Raw genomic sequence first — 21,030 nt, 5'->3', positions numbered from 1 at the left:
TCATACCATACTTACTTAACATACTTATTAATAATTACCTTAAACGTACTTAACATACTTACCATACTTATCAATAGTTACCTTAAATGTAAAAGGATTGAATGCCCCAACCAAAAGAAAAAGACTGGCTGAATGGCTACAAGAACAAGACCCCTATATATGTTGTCTACAAGAGACCCACATCAAAACAGGGAACACATACAGACTGAAAGTGAAGGGCTGGAAAAGATATTTCACACAAATAGAGACCAAAAGAAAGCAGGAGTAGCAATACTCATATCAGATAAAATAGACTTTAAAACAAAGGCTGTGAAAAGAGACAAAGAAAGACACTACATAATGATCAAAGGATCAATCCAAGAAGAAGATATAACAATTATAAATATATATGCACCCAACATAGGAGCACCACAATACATAAGACAAATGCTAACAAGTATGAAAGGGGAAATTAACAATAACAAAATAATAGTGGGAGACTTTAATATGCCACTCACACCTATGGATAGATCAACTAAACAGAAAATTAAAAAAAGAAATGCAAACTTTAAATGATACAATAGACCAGTTAGACCTAATTGATATCTATAGGACGTTTCACCCCAGAACAATGAACTTCACCTTTTTCTTAAGTGCACACAGAAACCTCTCCAGGATAGATCACATCCTGAGCCATAAATCTAGCCTTGGTAAATTCAAAAAAAATTGAAATCATTCCAAGCATCTTTTCTGATCACAATGCAGTAAGATTAGATCTCAATTACAGCAGAAAAACTATTAAAAATCCCAACATATGGGGGGTGAACAACAAACTGCTGAATAACCAACAAATCACAGAAGAAATCAAAAATGAAATCAAAATATGCATAGAAATGAATGAAAATGAAAACACAACAAGCCAAAACCTGTGGGACACTGTAAAAGTAGTGCTAAGGGGAAGGTTCATAGCAATACAGGCATACCTCAAGAAATAAGAAAAAAGTCAAATAAATAATCTAACTCTACACCTAAAGCAACTAGAAAAGGAAGAAATGAAGAAGCCCAGGGTTAGTAGAAGAAAAGAAATCTTAAAAATTAGGGCATAAATAAATGCAAAAGAAACAAAAGAGACCATAGCAAAAATCAACAAAGCCAAAAGCTGGTTCTTTGAAAGGATAAATAAAACTGACAAACCATTAGCCAGATTCATCAAGAAACAAAGGGAGAAAAATCAAATCAATAAAATTAGAAATGAAAATGGAGAGATCACAACAGACAACACAGAAATACAAAGGATCACAAGAGACTAGTATCAGCAATTATATGCCAATAAAATGGACAACGTGGAAGAAATGGACAAATTCTTAGAAAAGCACAACTTCTCAAAACTGAGCCAGGAAGAAACAGAAAATCTTAACAGACCCATCACGTGCAGAAATTGAAATTTCTGTAACAGAAATCTTCCAGCAAAGAAAAGCCCAGGTCCAGACGGCTTCACAGCTGAATTCTACCAAAAATTTCAAGAAGAGATAACACCTATCCTACTCAAACTCTTCCAGAAATTGCAGAGGAAGGTAAACTTCCAAACTCATTCTATGAGGCCACCATCACCCTAATACCAAATCTGACAAAGATGCCACAAAAAAAGAAAACTAGAGGCCAATATCACTGATGAACATAGATGCAAAAAGCCTTAACAAAATTCTAGCAATCAGAATCCAACAACACATTAAAAAGATCACACACCATGACCAAGCGGACTTTATCCCAGGGATGCAAGGATTCTTCAATATCCGCAAATCAATCAATGTAATACACCACATTAACAAATTAAAAAATAAAAGCCATATGATTATTTCAATTGATGCAGAGAAAGCCTTTGACAAAATTCAACATCCACTTATGATAAAAAAAAATACTCTTCAGAAAGCAGAAATAGAAGGAACATACCTCAACATAATAAAAGCTATATATGACAAACTCACAGAAATTTTATCCTCAATGGTGAAAAATTGAAAGCATTTCCTCTAAAGTCAGGAACAAGACAAGGGTGCCACTTTCACCACTACTATTCAACATAATTTTGGAAGTTTTGGCCACAGCAATCAGAGCAGAAAAAGGAATAAAAAGAATCCAAAGTGGAAAAGAAGTAAAACTCTTACTGTTTGCAGATGATATGATCCTCTACATAGAAAACCCTAAAGACTCTATCAGAAAATTACTAGACCTAATCAATGAATATAGTAAAGTTACAGGATATAAAATCAATACACAGAAATCCCTTGCATTCCTATATACTAATAATGAGAAAACAGAAAGAGAAATTAAGAAAACAATTCCATTCACCATTGCAATGAAAAGAACAAAATACTTAGGAATATATCTACCTAAAAAACTAAAGACCTATATATAGAAAACTACAAAACACTGGTGAAAGAAATCAAAGAGGACAAAGATAGATGGAGAAATATACCGTGTTCATGGATTAGAAGAATCAATATAGTGAAAATGAGTATACTACCTGAAGCAATCTATAGATTCAATGCAATCCCTATCAAGCTAGGAATGGTATTTTTCACAGAACTAGAACAAATAATTTGAAAATTTGCATAGAAATTTAAAAAAAAAAAACCTCAAATAGCCAAAGCAATCTTGAGAAAGAAGAGTGGAACTGGAGGAATCAACCTGCCTGACTTCAGTCTCTACTACAAAGCCACAGTCATCAAGACAGTATGGTACTGGCACAAAGACAGAAATATAGATCATGGAACAAAATAGAAAGCCCAGAGATAAATCCACACACCTATGAACACCTTATCTTTGACAAAGGAGGCAAGAATATACAACGGAGAAAAGACAATCTCTTCAACAAGTGGTACTGGGAAAACTGGTCAACCACTTGTAAAAGAATGAAACTAGAACACTTACTAACACCATACACAAAAACAAACTCAAAATGGATTAAAGATATAAATGTAAGACCAGAAACTATAAAACTCCTAGAGGAGAACACAGGCAAAACACTCTCCGACATACATCACAGCAGGATCCTCTATGACCCACCTCCCAGAATATTGGAAATAAAAGCAAAAATAAACAAATGGGACCTAATAAAACATAAAAGCTTCTGCACAACAAAGGAAACTATAAGCAAGGTGAAAAGACAGCCTTCAGAATGGGAGAAAATAATAGCAAATAAAGCAACTGACAAACAACTAACCTCAAAAATATACAAGCAACTCCTGCAGCTCAATTCCAGAAAAATAAACGACCCAATCAAAAATGGGCCAAAGAACTAAACAGACATTTCTCCAAAGAAGACATACAGATGGCTAACAAACACACGAAAAGATGCTCAACATCACTCATTATCAGAGAAATGCAAATCAAAACCACAATGAGGTACCATTTCATGCCAGTCAGAATGGCTGCGATCCAAAGTCTACAAGCAATAAATACTGGAGAGGGTGCGGAGAAAAGGGAACCCTCTTACACTGTTGGTGGGAGTGCAAACTAGTACAGCCACTATGGAGAACAGTGTGGAGATGCCTTAAAAAACTGGAAATAGAACTGTCTTATGACCCAGCAATCCCACTGCTGGGCATACACACCGAGGAAACCAGAATTGAAGGAGACATGTGTACCCCAATATTCATCGCAGCACTGTTTATAATAGCTGGGACATGGAAGCAACCTAGATGCCCATCAGCAGATGAATGGATAAGAAAGCTGTGGTACATATACACACTGGAGTATTAGCCATTAAAAAAGAATACATTTGAATCAGTTCTAATGAGGTGGATGAAACTGGAGCCAATTATACAGAGTGAAGTAAACCAGAAAGGAAAACACCAATACAGTATACTAACACATATATATGGAATTTAGAAAGATGGTAACGATAACCCTGTATGTGTGACAGCAAAAGAGACACAGATGTATAGAACAGTCTTTTGGACTCTGTGGGAGAGGGAGAGAGTGGGAGAATTTGGGAGAATGGCATTGAAACATGTATAATATCATATATGAAATGAACCACCAGTCCAGGTCCGATGCATGATACTGGATGCTTGGGGCTGGTGCACTGAGACAGCCCAGAGGGATGGTACAGGGAGGGAGGAGGGAGGGGGGTTCAGGATGGTGTACACGTGTATACCTGTGGTGGATTCATGTTGATGTATTGCAAAACCAATACAATATTGTAAAGTAATTAGCCTCCAATTAAAATAAATAAATGTATATTTATAGAAAAATTAAAAGCTTCTGCACAACAAAGGAAAATATAAGCAAGGTGAAAAGACAGCCTTCAGAATGGGAGAAAATAATAGCAAATAAAGCAACTGACATACAACTAACCTCAAAAATATACAAGCAACTCATGCAGCTCAATTCCAGAAAAATAAACGACCCAATCAAAAAATGGGCCAAAGAACTAAACAGACATTTCTCCAAAGAAGACATACAGACGGCTAACAAACACATGAAAAGATGCTCAACATCACTCATTATCAGAGAAATGCAAATCAAAACCACAATGAGGTACCATTTCACTCCAGTCAGAATGGCTGCTATCCAAAAGTCTACAAGCAATAAATGCTGGAGAGGGTGTGGAGAAAAGGGAACCCTCTTACACTGTTGGTGGGGATGCAAACTAGTACAGCCACTACGGAGAACAGTGTGGAGATTCCTTAAAAAACTGGAAATAGAACTGTCTTATGACCCAGCAATCCCACTGGAAACCAGAGGAAACCAGAATTGAAAGAGACACGTGTACCCTAATGTTCATCACAGCACTGTTTATAATAGCCAGGACATGGAAGCAACGTAGATGCCCATCAGCAGATGAATGGATAAGAAAGCTGTGGTACATATACACACTGGAGTATTACTCAGCCATTAAAAGGAATATATTTGAGTCAGTTCTAATGAGCCTATTATACAGAGTGAAGTAAACCAGAAAGAAAAACACCAATACAGTATACTAATGCATATATATGGAATTTAGAAAGATGGTATCGATAACCCTGTATGTGAGACAGCAAAAGAGACACAGATGTATAGAACAGTCTTTTGGACTCTGTAGGAGAGGGAGAGGGTGGGATGATTTGGCAGAATGGCATTGAAACATGTATAATATCATATATGAAACGAATCGCCAGTCTAGGTTCAATGCAGGATACAGGATGCTTGGGGTTGGTGCACTGAGCTGACCCAGAGGGATGGTACAGGGAGGGAGGTGGGAGGGGAGTTCAGGATGGGGAACACATGTATACCCGTGGCATATTCATGTTGATGTATGGCAAAACCAACACAATATTGTAAAGTAAAAAAATAAAATAAAGAACCTTCACTTAGAGTGTCAGTGCTTCAGATCTTATGTGTTCAGTAAGCTGCATAAAGAACTGTAAGAATAGCTCTTGCCATGGAGAAGACAAATGGTACCACATGTGCTGTCCATACTAAGCCTTTAAGTTCATGGGGCTACTATCATCTACCTGGACTTCTCAGTCTTCCAATGGAAATAAAATGTAAACTCTACACTTGAACAGTTCATTTTGGCCAGGTGTCTATTACATGTACAATTTCTAGGACCAAAGATTATAAAATTTCTCTCAAAGTACATTTTTTTTTACTTTACAAAACTGTATTGGTTTTGCCATACACTGACATGATCAACGTACATATTTTTATAAGGAGTTATCAGTGAGGAACAGTCTCAAAGATAAGTGTTTTTACTACATAAGCCCAGAGTGTCAGTACTAATGGCAAGAAAAAACTCTATGCTTCCTAGCTACCTGGTGTATTCTTATAATAAACTTCTAAACCATCAAGATCTGCAAATGTGCTAAACATTTCAGCCTAGAATACTTCTCACATAGATCATAAGATGGCAGACTTCTTTCCTCATTGAACCCACTTAGGTTCAGCCTACAATATTATATTCTTCTCTAATCAATCAATGCAAGGGTGCCTGACTCCTGTCACTTTAGCTTCCATTGTCATTTGCTTCCAGGAACTCAGCACTATTCTGACTGATTTTGTTAATACAGGCTAATTGCCTTTCTCCCTCACTACTTTATAAGGTTTTGTGAGCAGAAATCATTTCTTTCTTACTCATCACTGAAATCACAGCATTGAAAACAGTATACACCATACGAAAAGACTTCAATACACATTTTCGGTAATTGAATACACCTAGATATTGTTGAAGTGACTTAGCAGCAGCAGCAAGTATTGCAAAGTGCTTCACACAAACACAACTCCTGGAAAAGATATAAAGTAGAAATTTGCAAAAGGTGAATGATAAACTCATAATTCAAGTCACAATTCAATTTAGTAGAGATGCTGAATAGCCCTATGTTTAAAGATCTATTCTTTTTTTTTTTTTTAACTAACAGGTCTCATGCATTTCTTAACAGTCCTCTATTTGGTGAAATAATTATTCCTGGAGAAATAACACTTCTTTTTCATTTTTTCCTCATTGCTCAGATCAGTTCAGTAGCTCAGTCGTGTCCGACTCTTTGCAACCCCATGAATAGCAGCACACCAGGCCTCCCTGTCCCGGAGTTCACTCAAACTCATGTCCGTCGAGTCGGTGATGCCATCCAGCCATCTCATTCCCTATCGACCGTTTCTCCTCCTGCCCCCAATCCCTACCAGCATCAGAGTCTTTTCCAATGAGTCAACTCTTTTCATGAGGTGGCCAAAGTACTGGAGTTTCAGCTTTAGTATCAGTCCTTCCAATGAACACCCAGGACTGATCTCCTTTAGACTGGACTGGTTTGATCTCCTTGCAGTCCAAGGGACTCTCAAGAGGCTTCTCCAACACCACAGTTCAAAAGCATCAATTCTTCAGCACTCAGCTTTCTTCACAGTTCAACTTTCACATCCATACATGACCAATGGAAAAACCAGACTTCACTAGACGGACCTTTGTTGGCAAAGTAATGTCTCTGCTTTTCAATATGCTATCTAGGTTGGTCATAACTTTCCTTCCAAGGAGTAAGCATCTTTTAATTTCATGGCTGCAGTCACCATCTGCAGTGATTTTGGAGCCCAGAAAAATAAAGTCTGACACTGTTTCCCCATCTATTTCCCATGAAGTGATGGGACCAGATGCCATGATCTTCATTTTCTGAATGTTGAGCTTTAAGCCAACATTTTCGCTCTCTGCTTTCAGTTTCATCAAGAGGCTTTTTAATTCCTCTTCACTTTCTGCCATAAGGGCAGTGTCATCTGCATATCTGAGGTTATTGATATTTCTCCCGGCAATCTTGATTCCAGCCTGTGCTTCTTCCAGCCTAGCGTTTTTCATGATGTACTCTGCATAGAAGTTAAATAAGCAGGGTGACAATATACAGCCTTGACATACTCCTTTTCCTATTTGGAACCAGTCTGCTGTTCCATGTCCAGTTCTAACTGTTGCTTCCTAACCTGCATATATGTTTCTCAAGTGGCAGGTCAGGTAGTCTGGTATTCCCATCTCTTTCAGAATTTTCCACAGTTTATTGTGATCCACACAGTCAAAGGCTTTGGCATACTCAAAAAAAGCAGAAATAGATGTTTTCTGGAACTCTCTTGCTTTTTCAATGATCCAGCAGATGTTGGCAATTGGATCTCTGGTTCCTCTGCCTTTTCTAAAACCAGCTTGAACATCTGGAAGTTCACTGTTCACGTATTGCTGAAGCCTGGCTTGGAGAATTTTGAGCATTACTTTACTAACGTGTGAGATGAGTGCAATTGTGCAGCATTTTGAGCATTCTTTGGCATTGCCTTTCTTTGGGTTTGGAATGAACTGACCTTTTCCAGTCCTGTGGCCACTGCTGAGTTTTCCAAATTTGCTGGCATATTGAGTGTAGCACTCTAATCAAAGGAAAAGACTATTCAGAGAAGAAATGTACAAAGGTACATCTGCTATAGTGTATGAAGTGATATACTCATGGAAGAATGAGAAGAAAACACTAAAAAATTAGATTGTGTATATTGTTGCTTGTTGTTGTTCAGTTGCTAAGTCCTGTCCAACTCTTTGCAACACCATGGACTGCAACACACCAGGTTACTCTGTCCTCCACTATCTCCTGGAGTTTGCTCAAATTCAGGAGCATTGAGCTGGTGATCCTATCCAACCACCTCATCCTCTGCCAACCTCTCTTTTGCCTTCAATGTTTCCCACCATCAGGGTCTTTTCTAATGAGTCGGCTCTTCCAAGTCAGGTGGCCAAAATATTAGAGCTTCAGCTTCAGCATCTGTCTTTCCAATGAACATTCAGGACTGATTTCCTTTAGACTGACTGGTTTTATTTCCTTGCTGTCCAAGGGACTCTCAAGAGTCTTCTCCAACACCACAGTTCAAAACCATCAATTTTTCAGTGCTCAGCCTACTGTATGATCCAACTCGCACATCTGTACATGACTACTGGAAAAATCATAACTTTGACTACATGGACTTTTGTCAGTGAAGTGAAGACTCTGCTTCTTAATATGCTGTCTAGTTTTGTCATATCTTTCCATCCAAGGAGCAAGCATCTTTTATTTTCATGGCTGCAGTCAGCATTTTCAGTGATTTTGGAGCCCAAGAAAATAAAGTCTGTCACTGTTTCCACTCATCTATTTGCTGTGAAATGATGGGACTGGGTGCCATGATCTGTTTTTTGCATGTTGAGTTTTAAGCCAGCTTTTTCATTCTAATCTTTCATCCTCATCAAGAGGCTCTTTAGTTTCTTTGCTACCTGTCATAAGGGTGGTAATAATCTGCATATCTGAGGTTATTGATATTTCTCCTGGCAATCTTGATTCCAGCCTTTGCTTCATCCAGCCCAGCATTTTGCATGATGTACTCTGCATAGAGGTCAAATAAGCAGAGTGGAAATAGACAGCCTTGATGTACTCCTTTTCCAACTTGGAACCAGTCTGCTGTTCCATGTTTAGTTCTAACTGTTGCTACTTGATCCGCATACAGGTTTCTCAAGAGGCAGGTCAGATGGTCTGGTATTCCCATCTCTTTAAGAATTTTCCACAGTTTGTTGTGATCTATCCAGTCAATGGCTTTAGCATAGTCAATGAAACAGAAGTAGATGTTTTTTTTTTTCTGGAATTCTTTTGCTTTTTCTATAATTCAACAACTGTTGGCTATTTGATCTTTGGTTCCTCTGCCTTTTCTAAATCCATCTGGAAGTTCTTGATTCACATACTATTGAAGCCTAGCTTGAAGGATTTTGAACATAACCTTGCATGTGAAATGAGTGCAATTGTACGGAAGTTTGAACATTCTTTGGCATTGCTCTTCTTTGGGACTGGAATGAAAACTGACTTATTCCTGTCCTGCGGCCACTGTTGAGTTTCCCAAATTTGCTGACATATTGAGTGCAGCATTCTATCAACATTTGTGTATATTATGATAGTATAAATGTGGCAAAGAAGCACTTTTTTGATTTTTTATGTCAATGACTCATAAGGTTTCTAACATCATAACATAGGCATTTTTTTTTTCATCTCCAGTTTAAAAATAAAGAAACTAAGAAATTTAAAAAATAGATCTCATTTTGTTATAATATACTATGGGGAAGACAGAGCATGGTTTTTCATATTCCAAAGTCTGGACCCCTGAACACTTGTGTTCCATTTTTTGAGTAGTTTTCCACTAGTCAAAAGGAGTCTGGCTTCTAAAGAAAGGCATTAAAACTATCTCCATACACATGATTTTAATATATGGAAATAAAAGAAATCTGACTATAAAAAGTCAAGAAGCAACTGACTGTGAGAGTACAAGGTTTATGAACAAAGGCAAGTCTTGACAAAATATTAAGGGAGAAAATAGGAGACAAGAAAAGACAACCTCAAAACATCAAAGCACCCCTATATATCCCATTTTAGCACAATAGTTATTTTAAACTAAAGGCACTTTCAAAAAATAGCAGGTGCAAGGAGAACATTTTGACCTTCCACTTTCTTCCTGAAAGTAGAAGATGAAACTCGCATGTGTAAGATGCATCCCCCATAACATCTAGATTAGGAAAAGAAAATCTTTTTTTTAAGATATTTTTATGTGGACCATGTTTAAAGTCTTTATTGAATTTGTTACAATATTATTTATGTTTTATATTTTGGGGTTTTGGCCGTGAGGTGCATGGGATCTTAGCCTTCTGACCAGGGATTAAATTCTTCCCTGGAAGGAAGAGTGTTAATGACTGGATCACCAGGGAAGTCCCAAAAGACATTCTTAATAGCAGAGATGGAGACTTGAGGCCAAGAGAATTCTGTACAAAGAGATGGAGTTAAAATAGCTATATGTTTTTAGGTGCTTTCCCACAATTGTCTCCATTGTCCAACCTCATATAGAGACATTTAGGTTTTGCTACTACTTTGGATCTTCATTTCCTCATGAAGGCTCTACATGATGCAAAACATATATTAAATAAATACATATGTTTTTCTTCTATTAATGTCTGCTGTTTAGTCACTGAGTTGTACCAACTCTTCTGCAATCCCGTGCACTGTAGACTGCCAGGCTACTCTGTCCATGGAATTTTCCAGGCAAGAATACTGGAGTGGGTTGCCATTTCCTCCTCCAATTAATGTCTTGTGTCAATTTAATTCTCAGACCCATTCGAAGACTGCAAGAGAGTGAAACAAAAGTTTGTCTCTGCTACACTATTTCTAGTTTCATTAATGAAGTCAAAACTTGTTCCAAAATTTTCAATGAGATGAACATAACATGTCTGAATAGTAACTTTAAAAAATTATATCAACCTGACACAAAAACGTCAATTAAAGGAATAATTTCTGCCTAAAGAATCAACATAGAACCGCCAAACACAGAACTAATAAATTAATAGATACAGAATGCTAATAGAATTAGAATGAAGAACAGAATAGTGATTCTACACTTTTAGTTTGGTTTATAATCTTTCAGTTGCATGTCTAGCATTTCACTCAAAGGATTAAAGAATGCTATTTAAAAGTCCTAAAATTGATCTTGATTGACTTCGATGCATAAACACCTCCATGCCTCCACAGAGAACTTTTGAGGATAAAATTTCATGTTTGATATTTACTCCAGCTTCTCGGTTTTCAAAAGCAAACATTTCTGAAGACAATAAAACAAAAATGAAGATTAGTTTCATATTATTAAAAAGAAATTAACTTAGATCATCAGAATATTAATATGAGTAAGAAAAATAGAACAATCCTCTTTAAATAACATTTGTTTTGTTTTGTTTTGTCTTCTGCCTGTAAACTAATTGAAGGAATATTGTGTTTTTTCTTAGTCTCAAGGATCAGGTACTGAGATCAGCAAAACTGTTGTTTTAACCATCTTCTGCAAAATGCAGTAGTGGGAATGTATGTTCTGCATATTAAGTGATTAATGAAACTTGGATTAGTTTTGACTGATTTACTGTTGAGTTTTGGGCTGGGATAGTTTGTCAGCACTAAAGTTGCCCACGATGTTTTAGACACAAAATAAATCATCTCAAGAGTTTTGCAGGATTATTCTAAGCAGCAGTGAAAATTAAAAATATCCAAATAATATATATGCTGATAGATTCACAATCACTTGGTTAAAAAAATGTACATATTGACTACATTAAACTAATAGCAATCCATTTTGGATCAATGATGGCAGAGCAATAAAAGGTATTCATGACACATATCATGAACAGCTTAGAAAGGGGTCTAAGTACATAAAAAATACTACAAATTCTTAGAAAAATACCACCACCTGTAAACACGGCTTCTGGGGACAACAAAAGGGACTGCTGTTCACATGTTTAGGTGTTTCTGAAACACACAGGATATGAATATACCTATAAATAAAGTTTTGCCTGAGGTCAAAAGGTTATAAACTATTAGTGTATTACATCTACCATATAATTTTTGGATTAAAAAGTAATTCAGGCAAGTTGAAAAATACATAATAGAGGGAAAAATAAAATTGTTCCATGCTCCTCTATAAATACAGTAATAGATTTGATTTCAAGCCATTTTCTATATCGTATATATTCAAGATTGAATTCAGAACACACATGCACACACACACATATAGAGAGAGACCTCTGTGCTTTCTTTTTTCCTATGAACATTACTTTTACTAAATGTTTTTAAAACCTGATTTTCAGAGTTTCCTGAAATGCTACTTTTTAGTTATGACAATATACATTCCTCATTCCCCCATTAGTTGAGTTTTTAATTTTTTACCAAGCTTTATTATTAGATAATAATATATACATTTTTATAATTAAAGTGACAGTACTGATTTTTATAATGGAAGAGACATAGGCTTTGACGTCAGACTTACTCTGTACTTATTCTACTGTTGAATGTGTCCTTACACAAGTTCTTCACATCTCTACACCTTAGATTCTTCATGAAAAGCATGTAAATAATGATAAGCATGGGGTATAGAAGGCAGTGTAAACTTTGAAATCTTCAAGTTTTGAGTATTAACTTTATTTCACACAGCATTCAATAGAGCTGTCTTCATGGACAGCTCTCCTAGTGGCTCTCCTCTAAGCGATGCTTCAAGGGATTCTCCCTCCTTTCTTCTTGTAACTATGCTTCTTTGGAGCCTTTTGATTTTAGCCTCCAAAGCTGGAAGAAAGATAGCACAAAAGATTGCAGAAGATGTTTTATGGCCAAGTTAGGAAGTGACATAACATTATCCCTTGCTATTTCCATTGGATAAAACTCAGTCATGTTGTTCCACCTAATTGCATAGAAGACTTGGAAATGCAGATCACCTGTGAGCGCAGAAGGACCTTGGAAGTACCTCTTCAGGAGGATCAATGAGGTAATACATGGCATTCTGCCATGTAAGTGGCACTGCCAAAATAAGGAGCATAGCTACGCTTTTAATATCTAAAGGAAGACACAGAATAGCTATTGACGTGTATCCTAATGTAGGGAAGCTCTTGAGTTGGGTCCTTGGTAGTGGAGGAACCTCAACATTTGAAATGGAATTTGGTGACAGATGTGGAAAGCTTAAATTTTAACTTATTTTATTAATGAATCTTTAGAATATACTTTCTTAGTGGCAAAGGTGCCAAAATGATCCTCTCTTTCATGTTGTTCCCTCCATTTGTCAGTGGAATTTTAATACCTAGAAACTAACCTATTAACTGAATATTTTCAGATTTTAAAATTAAATTGTGCTATGATAAACATTTCTTTCACTATAATTTTTCCTTTAATTAGGATTGATTTCTTGGAATAGATGACCAAATGAGAAGTTCCTAGGTATGCTCACAAAGCTATTAATTCACTCATTTTTATTATGCTCTATTCTTAAACACTCAGGTGTTAAGAATTTGAGACAGTGAACATAGTAAAACTTTCCCTTGTCAGTGGAATAACAAATTACTTATTTAAATTTTTTTATAATTATTGAATATTGATTATATGTAGATTACTATGCCAGTCAGAATGTACTGAAAAGACATATAAGACACTTTCCTTACATCTGATGAAGTACAATAAGATAACAAGAAAGATAATTTTGAAATTAAATAAATTTGGGTTTTAACATTAACTCCTTTAGGCATCAGCTGTGCTATCTTAGGTAAGTCATTTAAGATTTCTGTTATTCTGTTTTTTTAATAAATAAACTGGAAATAATTTAATCCTTCTGGGATTAATTTAAATAATGTAAAGAGAAAGTTTTACAACAGTAGTAAATATTATTTGTAGTTCTGTTCAGTTCAGTTCAGTTCATGTCTGACTCTCTGTGTCCCCATGGACTGCAGCACACCAGGACTCCCAGTCCATCACCAACTCCTGGAGTTTACTAAAACATATGCCCATTGAGTCAGTGATGCCATCCAACCATCTCATCCTCTGTCGTTCTCTGCTATACCCGGCTTCAATTTTTCCCAAATTCAGGGTCTTTTCAAATGAGTCAGTTCTTCATATCAGGTGGCCAAAGTATTGGGGTTTCAGCTTCAACTTCAGTCCTTCCAGTGAACACTCAGGACCGATCTCCTTTAGGATGGATTGGTTGGATCTCTTTGCAGTCCAAGGGACTCTCAAGAGTCTTCCCCAACACCACAGTTGAAAAGCAACAATTCTTTCGTGCTCAGCTTTCTTTATAGTCCAACTCTCACATCCATGCACGACTACTGGAAACACCACAGCCATGATGAGACGGACCTTTGTTGGCAAAGCAATGTCTCTGCTGTTTAATATGCTGTCAAGGTTAGCCATAACTTTCCTTCCAAGGAGTAAGCATCTTTTAATTTCATGGCTACAGTCACCATCTACAGTGATTTTAGAACTCCCCGAAATAAAGTCTCTCACTGTTTCCACTCCTTCCCCATCTATCTGCCATGAAGTGATGGGACCAGATGCCATGATCTTCGTTTACTGAATGTTGAGCTTTAAGCCAACTTTTTCACTTTCCTCTTTCACTTTCATCAAGAGGCTCTTTAGTTCCTCTTCACTTTCTGCCATAAGGGTGGTATTATTTGCATATCTGAGGTTATTGATATTTCTTCCTGCAATCTTGATTCCAGCTTATGCTTCATCCAGCTCAGCATTTCTCATGGTGTACTCTGAATATAAGCTAAATAAGCAGATGACAATAGACAGCCTTGATGTACTCCTTTTCCTTTTTGGAATCAGTTTGTTGTTCCATTGTCCAGTTCTAACTGTTGTTTCCTGATCTGCATACAGGATTCTCAAGAGGCAGGTCAGATGGTCTGGTATTCTCATCTCTTTCAGAATTTTCCACACTTTATTGTAATGCACACAGTTAAAAGCTTTGGCATAGTCAGTAAAGTAGAAATAGATGTTTTTCTGGAACTCATTTGCTCTTTTGATCATCCAGCAGATGTTGGCCATTTGATCTTTGGTTCCTCTGCCTTTTCTAAATCCAGCTTGAACATCTGGAAGTTCATGGTTTACGTATTGCTGAAGCCTGGCTTGGAGAATTTTGAGCATGACTTTTCTAGCACGTGAGATGAGTGCAATTGTGCGGTAGTTTGAGCATTCTTTGCATTGCCTTTCTTTGGGATTGGAATGAAAACTGACCTTTTCCAGTCCTGTGGCCACTGCTGAGTTTTCCAAATTTGCTGGCATATTGTGTTCAGCACTTTCACTGCATCATGTCTTAGGATTTGAAATAGCTCAACTGGAATTCCATCACCTCCACTAGCTTTGTTTGTACTGATGCTTCCTAAGGTCCATTTGACTTCACATTCCAGGATGTCTGTTTCTAGGTGAGTGATCACACCATCGTGATTATCTAGGTCATGATTTTTTTGGACAGTTCGATACATTTTCTCCACCTCTGCTTAATCTCTTCTGCTTCTGTTAGGTCCGTACTATTTCTGTCCTTTATTGAGCCCATCTTTGCATGACATGTTCCCTTGGTATCTCTAATTTTCTTGAGGTCTCTAGTCTTTCCCATTCTATTGTTTTCCTCTATTTCTTTGCATTGATCATTGAGGAAGTCTTTCTTATCTCTCCTTGCTATTCTTTGGAACTCTGTATTCAAATAGGTAGTATATCTTTTCTTTTTTCCTTTGCTTTTCACTTCTCTTCTTTTTAAAGCTATTTATAAGACCTCTTCAGACAGCCATTTTGCTTTTTTGTATTTCTTTATCTTGGGGATGGTCTTGATCCTGTCTCCTGCGCAATATCAGGAACCTCCATCCATAGTTCACTGGCCTCTCTTTATATCAGATGTAGTCCCTTAAATCTATTTCTCACTTCCACTGTATATTCTTAAGGGATTTGATTTAGGTAATACCTGAATGGTCTAGTGGTTTTCTCCACTTTCTTAAATTTAAGTCTGAATTTGGAAATAAGGAGTTCATGATCTGAGCCACAGTCAGCTCCTGGTCTCTTTTTTGCTTACTGTATAGAGCTTCTCCATATTTGGCTGCAAATAATATAATCAATCTGATTTCGGTGTTGACCATCTGGTAATGTCCATGTGTTGTTGGAAGAGGGTGTTTGCTATGACCAGTGAATTCTCTTGGCAAAACTATATTAGCCTTTGCCCTGCTTCATTCTGTACTCCAAGGCCAAATGTGCCTGTTATTCCAGGTGTTTCTTGACTTCCTACTTTTGCATTCCAGACCCCTATAATGAAAAGGATTTATTTTTTGAGTGTTTGTTCTTAATGGTCTTGTAGGTCTTCATAGAACCATTCAGCTTCAGCTTCTTCAGCACTACTGGTTGGGACATAGACTTGGATTACCATGATATTGAACGGTTTGCCTTGGAAACGAACAGATTTCCACTCCAGCACTGTGCAGCACCTACTATTTGTAGAGTTTCATTATATGCCAGAGACTCTCTGAATGTGTTTTATTAGTATTATCAAGACACAACATGTTGACATGAATCAGGCACATTTTTTTTTTTTAGTGGTACTAGGCAGCATATGACTAGGTGCCACAGAGGTATTAGAAAGTACTATCTGAGTGCTGACAATGGGCTGCTGAGAAGAGCTGATGTATTTGACAAAGACTGCATGCTGGCTGTGGGGCTGGAAAGGTGTTAAAAGCATGAAAAAATAATATAGGCAAAAGTACAGAAATATGATGAAACACTAATATAAGGAAAATCAAAATGGGAGCAAATACAGAGGAATTTAAGGAGGAATAAAGGAGAAGATGCTGACTGCTGAACATCATAGCAGAGTAAGAAGGGGTGAGTATTTAGACATGTTCAGTAGCATTTTGTCCTTTAGTGGATATCCTTAGTCACAGAGCCACAATCAGTGTGCTTGTTTCTTCCAAGGGTAAAGATTCTGATGTACCAAATACTTACACAAGTATTTTTCTTTTTCTTTTCTTTTTTTTTTTTTTTGTCAACTCTAATTGAAAATAATCAAGTGATTGTATAGAATGGGATAAATAACAATACAGCCCACATCTCAGTCACTATGTATTAGAGGCCTTTTTAGAGGCCATCTAGTTCCAAGGGGAGATGATATGTAACTTAAAGAATTTGGCTTAAAGATTAAACAAAGGGACTTTAAGCCTGGTCAAATTATTTAATATTGGTCTTCCCTGATAGCTCAGTTGGTAAAGAATCCACCTGCAATGCAGGAGATCCTGGTTCGATTAATGTGTTTCATTATTATTATCAAGACACAATATGTGGACATGAATCAGGCCAAATTATTTAATGTTGTGTGCCCTCAATATCTTCATGAGTTTAATAGGCAAAGTTATGAAAATATAAATCTACTGCTCAGATTAACTTGTTTAAAAATGTTTATTTTTAATCTGTTTATTCATCTCACATACTGTTAATAATACCAAAATTTCAGAGTCATTGTCAAGAAGGAATATGAAAGTGTTCAATATGTTATCTTGTGCACGCAGGCATGCTTAGTCACTCAGTCGTTGCCAACTCTTTGTGATCCCGTGGACTGAAGCCTGCCAGGCTCCTCGGTCCATGAGATTCTCCAGAAAAGAATACTGGAGCGAGTTGCCATTTCCTCCTCCAAGGGATCTTCCCAACCGCGGGACTGAACCCACAACTCCTGCATCTTCTGCACTGCTGGGCAAATTCTTTACCACTGAGCCACCTGGGATGCCATATCTGGTGCACACTAGGTTCTTGATAAAACTTAAATGCCTGAAAGACAGACTCAGGTGGGTCAAGTAGCTCACACTGTTCAGGGGAATGGGACATGAGGAGGCAAGACATATGACAGATGCAGCCACATCTTATGTCCCTTGCCTTCCTCCCTGACCACCTATATCATCAGATTTCTCTGTACCAAGGAAGGTAAGAGTGCAGGGGGAGAAATGACAACTATAAAATGTTAGTTCAATGCCAGAACTTCTTAAAATTATAACAGTGCCCAAGCCTTTGTAACCTCTGATAGTCAAGGCTGTTCACAGATTTTATACACACAATGGTTTTGTACAGATAGAGTAGTCAGTAATATCCTCTCATTGTTCTAGGACTAGAGTCATTAATGATCTAATCTTACTAAATCATCTGGATACTGGAAAAAAACAAGGTGAAATAGCACTACATGAATCTTGACAGTCATACAGGGAAAGGACAGAAGGCAAACTGTCATTTACCTTATTAAATCCATTTCAATATTGTACATCTCTACCTAATAGCACTGCTCTCCAATCGAATGTAGTTCCTTTTAAGTGGCACAAGGAGCAATCATATCTGAATGTTCCTTCAGAGGTATTTCCTTGTGTCCTCATCTTTGTCAGATTTTGTTTACTCTTCTTTAAAACTCGGCTATATTATCTGACTCCCTTTGACAGACTATAGTCAGGTGAAGAATTTCAAATGAACTTCCAGACAGGTGGTCAGTCCATGTAAGTACCTTGCTGGGAAAGCTGGTGACATAAACCTGCAGGGTATGAATGAAAACAATTTTGTACCACCGAGCCAGCAGATACCACCTAATCAATTACCATGACTTTTGATATGACCTTTGCATAAAGAAGTTTACATCTGTGTTATCATCATCATCTTTCAGTCTATAGTATAGTAAAAGCACAAGGGATGGGCAATTTAACTAAGGACCCAAGAAAAAAACAACAGTTAAAAGGGGGGAGGGGACTCTGAGAATTGAATGCATTCCATGCCAACTTTGGTGTCAAAACTTAAACCTCTATGGGAGAATTTTTTTTAAATTTGTTTTCCATTTTGACTAAGCCATGATGATAATTCTAGTACATGGCAGTGATTCACTGAGTGGGGAATTATAATAAGAAGAGTGTTTGAGAAGGAAGTCAGTAATTAGTAGGTATAATATGAACTATTATATTTAACTTAAAATTAGTAACAGCTCATATATTTATACTTATTATATATTACCACAATAATGCTATTGTGGCACACAACTATATTTGTATTAGCTCCATATCAGTTCATCAACTGGGAAGATTTGGTTATATCAGCTAGGCTTGGCTAATCTAGGCTGGCTGCCTACATGCATCTGCAATCAGCCAGGGAGTTGTTGGGTGCTATCTAGTTTAGGATTGTCTCAATTGGTTTGGCTTTTCTTGGTGCATATGGTGAAAAAGTTGGCTTAAAGCTCAACATTCAGAAAACTAAGATCACAGCATCCAGTTCCATCACTTCATGCCAAATAGATGGGGAAACAATGGAAAGAGTGAGAGACTTTATTTTGGAGGGCTCCAAAATCACTGCAGATGGTGATTGCAGCCATGAAATTAAAAGATGTTTGCCCCTTGGAAGAAAAGCTGTGATCAACCTAGACAACATATTAAAAAGCAGAGACATTACTTTGCCAACAAAGGTCCATCTAGTCAAAGCTATGGTTTTTCCAGCAGTCATGTATGGATGTGAGAGGTGGACTATAAAGAAAACTGAATGCCAACAAATTGATGGTTTTGAATTGTGTTTTTGGAGAAGACTCTTGAGAGTCCCTTGGACTACATGGAGATCCAACCAGTCCATCATAAAGGAAATCATGCCTGAATATTCATTGGAAGGACTGATGGTGAAACTGAAGCTCCAATACTTTGGCCACCTGATGCAAAGAACTGACTCATTGGAAAAGGCCCTGATGCTGGCAAAGATTAAAGGCAGGAGGAGAAGGGGATGTCACAGGATGAGATGATTGGATAGCATCACTGACTCAATGGACATGAGTTTGAGTAAGCTCTGGCAGTTGGTGGTGGACAGAGAGGCTTGGTGTGCTGCAGTCCATGGGGTCACAAAGAGTTGGACATGACTGAGTGACTGAACTGGACTGAACTGATGCATATGTTATCTTCTCCTCTAGCACAATAGCTAGGGTTTGTTCCCAATGTAGTAGAAGGGTTCCAAGAAACAGAAAGAAGAAAAGCACAAGTCCTCTTGTGGTCTAGGAGTAGGAAACTATCACTTCTACTGAATCTTTTACTCTAAAGTATATCACAAGATCAGTTCAGATTTAAGGGGCATAAAAATATACCTGTGGCGGATTCATGTTGATGTATGGCAAAACCAATACAATATTGTAAAGTAATTAACCTCCAATTAAAATAAATAAATTTACATATATATAGGCTACCTCTTCTTGAGAGTTGCTTTAAGGCCAAATTTGCTAAAGATATGAATATAGGGGAAGGGGTAGAAAACTGTAGAAACTATTGCCAAAAGAAAAAGAGATACACCCTCTTTCTTGAAAGATTTTTTTTTACTTTTTTCTTTTTTATTATTATTACTTTTTTTTTTTACTTTACAAGATACCCTAAATGTAGTGCATTTCTTTCATTATTTTCAATAAAAATTCTTTTGACCTATAAAAAAATTCAAGGCATGTTATATGGTGCTGTATTGCATATCCATATTACATGAATAATTACAACTAAGGTAATTACAGTCCAATAGGGAATCATGATTTGTTTATATAAATACCTATAACACAAAGAGAATACACACCATTTGGAAGATAAAAGTGCCCTTTGAGGCAAAACGTTTTAGTGGAAGAACTTACACTTATATGGATTATTGGATATATTGAAAATGAAGTCAGAACATTCCAGTTACATGCAAGGAAAAATACGTTTTAGTGTGGGGGATACAAAAGGGAAAATGAGATTATTAATAGAAATATTAACTAAAATATGCCCCACCTTTCACCTCCCACTTTTAGAAAACAACCCTGGATATGTAACATTTGTAAAAAAGGAAAAAGAAAGTAGCTGTAGTTATAAGTGTTGCTAAAGATACCAGTTGCAAGCCCAAGGTTGTTTTGTTTTGTTTTGTTTTTAAATATGGGTCTTAGAAAGCTAGGTAGAAGCCTAGGATAGAAAAAGAATTATGTTGACAAGACTTAAAAGCCCTCAGAAAATCTCCCATACTTTCTCTCAAATAACAGTGGTGATCAAATTTATCAGTCACTTCAGAGAATTCCAATGGCATGTGAGTGATAGAGGAAACCTCAAGACTCATGTGCAAGTAATGTTTTTGTTGGGTTTAAAGGAGATACTTCCCATTCACAGAGTATAGAGGAGCTCCATTATTATACTAATTTTCACATACATTGTAAAGCAGCAAGTAGGAAGAATCTTATTACTCACTGCTGTTCACTGAGGTCTATGTTCCTCCCAAGTGA

Source organism: Ovis aries, chromosome 6, assembly GCF_016772045.2.
Source record: "Ovis aries strain OAR_USU_Benz2616 breed Rambouillet chromosome 6, ARS-UI_Ramb_v3.0, whole genome shotgun sequence".
NCBI lineage: Eukaryota > Metazoa > Chordata > Mammalia > Artiodactyla > Bovidae > Ovis > Ovis aries.
This window is presented reverse-complemented; position numbering follows the sequence as displayed.